This window comes from Pygoscelis adeliae, unplaced genomic scaffold (genome assembly GCF_000699105.1).
Source record: "Pygoscelis adeliae isolate BGI_AS28 unplaced genomic scaffold, ASM69910v1 Scaffold14, whole genome shotgun sequence".
In the NCBI taxonomy this organism is placed as follows: Eukaryota; Metazoa; Chordata; class Aves; order Sphenisciformes; family Spheniscidae; genus Pygoscelis; species Pygoscelis adeliae.
The window spans coordinates 2,926,877-2,930,877 of NW_008825109.1; positions in this window are offsets into that span (position 1 = coordinate 2,926,877).

Consider the following 4,001-nt stretch of genomic DNA (forward strand, 5'->3'; position numbering starts at 1 on the left):
GTCCACGTAATAAAAATCAAAATTGAGATAACTGGTGTGTGTGGCAAAAGGTCACTTTCTGAAGCCATTTGGGATTTATACCTTCTCAGTACACCCTCGAGTGTGGTACAAAGAGATTGAGAGCGGAGACCAGTAAGCAGAAAGGAGGTGTCTGTCGGCATGAGGTGGGAGCTCCAGGCTCTGGTATTTAACCACTTGTATCAGGATGCCAGATGTTGCCACGTGAACTGGCAGTGATGCCTACCTGCAGGGCAAAGTGCCTGGTTTTCTGTTGTTAATTAGGTGTCTTACCCTACTTCTGCCTGCTCTTACCTTTCATCCTGTCACTCATAATCACATCCCAACCTCTTTACAATGTCAAGTGGAATAAGTCTTCATCAGTCGCTCCTAGAGATGCACAACTTACCTTGTTTTCTCCTGAAACCAGGCTTAATGCTTCCCCCTGACTAGACTCATTGGGGACTATAGAAATAAGGAGAAAATTTCACCTGATTCAAACACACTGGAGGAAAGATGCGTATTGTGGTAGACTGGTAAGACCTATAACTAACATTGGTAATCAGTGATTTGATGTTTCTGTTAGTGGTATTCCTTTTTCCATTTTTTACTTAAAATTCTTATGATGTGAGGAGAAATTTAAGTGAAGAGCAGTTGTTTCCTTTTTTTCCTTTTTTCCTTTTTTTTTTTTGTTTTTTAATATTGGGGTTTTCCTTCAAAATTAAGTGTGATGTTTATTCCTCAACTAGAACAGTAACCTTACCAGTAACAACTCCATTACTGAGGAAATTATCCCGGTAACACAAGTGGAGTGTTGATTTCCTGGGGGAGACGAGCAGCAGAAATTAATAAAATCTCGACAGTAAAAATGTAAGATTTTGCTCATATAAATGTCTATGTAAGGCCCACAGAGGTATCAGAAAAGTGGAAAATATTTACGTATGTAGAGTGAGCTAAATTACATAGGTGATGAATTTCATCCCATGTTTTTAAAACAATTTTTTTTTTTTTTCCCTAAGGTGTGATTGGATTAATCTATGTTCTTTTTTCTGTGGAGGCTGTAAACAGGGCAAGGCTTCTCCACCACCTCTCTGTCGCTTTTCTGGAGAAGCACAAAACTACCCTGATGTATTTCTGTGGTCCATAAAATGTGACATGTTCTGTGCATCTGTCTTTAAAGTAGTGCTTGTGGTGCCTGGGACTGGAGTGCTGTGGGTAGACCCCGTTCCTGATGCCGAGGTGGCTGGCACTTTCACCTGCAGAAGGACATGAGTGTAACGACGAACGGGAGGAGGGAAGCCGAAGAAAGCAGGAGGTGTGGTCTGATGGACGAGAAAGTGAAGGGGTTGTTGGGGGCAGAAGGGTCGTGAAGGATCGCTATTTATGAGAAAAATCGGGAGTGCTTGCTGAAATAGCAACTAACAAAGGTGAGACAGGCAACAGAGAATGGAGGGAGGTGAAAGGACAAATCAAAAGACACCTAATTAACTTAATAATTAAGGAGAAAATTTAATCAGAAAGAGCAACCTTTGTCAATTATGGGATACTGTCACACGTTAGGCTGGAAGTTTCGTAGTGAGAGGGAGTGACAGAAAAGACAACTATCACCTCGCTTATGGTGAAAAGGGTGAGAAAAGGTCAACGAGAAGAGGAGAAGCAAGGAAGCTTAGGTTGTGTGTGCTTATCAGAAGCAATACTTCCCACTTCCACAGCTTCCAGATCCGGAATATTTATCCGTTTATTCATTCATTCATCTCCTCTTTCTCATCTTTCCCCGCACCCTTTTCGTTGTGCGTCAGCTGAAGAGCCAGTACCTGACCACAGTCATGCTGAAGCTCCACCGTGGTCTAAATTGCTGGTGTGTCCCCACTCTCCACTCAGACAAATACTGCGTATACGTGTAAGCAGTTAAAGATGTATGTATTTCTAAATTAATGTTGTACCATTGGCAAAATTTACTGGCTGCACTTTTTTCATGCATTTCTCATGCACATGTGTGACTTTTTCCTTTTCCTTGGTTGGAAATGTGTTGCTTTTCTGCCAGCAGAACGTTATGCAAAATGTAAAGGGGAGGAGGAAGGTAATTCACGCTGGCCATAACTGCAGCTTTGGACTTACCTGAGGTACCAGTGGCAACAGAAAAGTTAGTCTGATTTCAAGAAAATGCCACTCAAGGGTTAATATTTTCTTCCTACTTTTAGTTATTGAGAGAGAAATTTGAATGCCTATATTTGCTGTTACTGAATACTGACCTTCCAGAATGCTTAAAATAAAAATAGTTTTCAAAATCTCACAGTATTCTTGTATGGGCAAAAGGTGTTTCATCTTTTAGTAGGGTATTGCCAGTTTACTGTAAAGAAGCAGTTTACAGTAAAGTTTACTTTAAAAAAAAAAAGGTATATTTGAATTTCAAAGTTTATGTATCTTATTTCATGCCACTTTTTCCCCTGCATGATTCATCTTGGCCAGCAGGAGCAGGGAAGTGATCGTGCCCCTGTACTCGGCACTGGTGAGGCCGCCCCTCGAATACTGTGTTCAGTTTTGGGCCCCTCACTAGAAGAAGGACGTTGAGGTGTTGGAGCGTGTCCAGAGAAGGGCAACGAGGCTGGTGAGGGGTCTGGAGAACAAGTCTTATGAGGAGCGGCTGAGGGAACTGGGGTTGTTTAGCCTGGAGAAAAGGAGGCTGAGGGGAGACCTCATCGCTCTCTACAACTACCTGAAAGGAGGTTGTAGCGAGGTGGGTGTTGGTCTCTTCCCCCAAGTAACTGGCGAAAGGACGAGAGGAAATGGCCTCAAGTTGCGCCAGGGGAGGTTTAGATTGGATGTGAGGAAAAACTTTACTGAAAGAGTGGTTAAACATTGGAACAGGCTGCCCAGGGAAGTGGTTGAGTTCCATCCCTGGAGGTATTTAAAAGATGTGTAGATGAGGTGCTTAGGGACATGGTTTAGTGGGCATGGTGGTGTTGGGTTGACGGTTGGACTTGATGATCTTAGAGGTCTTTTCCAACCTTAATGATTCTATGATTCTATCTAGCGTTGGTGTGCCACGTCCCAGGGAGCTGAGCTTTCTCACGGCACGTGAGCATTCTCCTTAGCACTGTTGGCAAACTCTTAAACCTAAAGCTGCAGTGGTGTAGTTCATTGGCAGCGTGTCCCTGCGGCATACCTGGGACTGCCTTCTAACCAAGCTGGGTTTGATACTGTGTATGGCTCTGGGAGGGGAGAGTGTGATACCACACCAGCTCTTTTTGGTTTAATTTCTTTCTTTGGCTTGTGTGGTGATCAAGTTGAAGCAGGTCGGGTTTTCTGCAGGGGAGATAAATCTTGTTAAACTTCCTATAGTTTCTCATGTGATAATACATTTGAAAAAAGTAAAGTTGATGTAGTGAGTGTGATGCACAGGGTCGTTTGTGCAGTGCAGGGCAGTTATTTAGCTACATCTGCTTTGAATCCTTGTCTGCTGTTTTGGTTTGTTTTGGGTTTGGGGTTTTTTTTTCCAGCGGGAGGTTGAATCCAATGGCTCCATCACTGTCAAAAAAAGAAAAAAAAAAAAAGTTAAACCCGCTCAGTCCGTACCTGGGGTGCTGTAGATAGCTCCACTCTTCTGAAGTGATTTGGCCACTCTTCGGAAGTGATTTGGCGATTCCCTGTCTGGGATGCCCTGTAGTTCACAGTACACATGGGCAGCACGTGGGGCCGAGTATTTTCGGCACTGGCTTGTGTTCTCCTACCTTTGCGAATTTGGAGATTAATCTTGATTTTAAATAGTTAAAGATGATCTCTTGGGCTACTGCTCCGGGTAGAAAGCTAGTGCCGTAACTGAACGGTTTTGCTGGGTGAGCCGCCGGTGTCCTTTCTTTCCTGCGTGTTTCTCTTTAAGGCAGCTTTCAGTTTCACAGGGGAAAAGTCTCGGAAACAAACGCGAGTTGCCGCCCGCTCCCCCGTCCATGCACGCTGCAAGCCGCGGCGGGGGCCGCGGGACGAATCCCCGCGTCCCGCCGCCT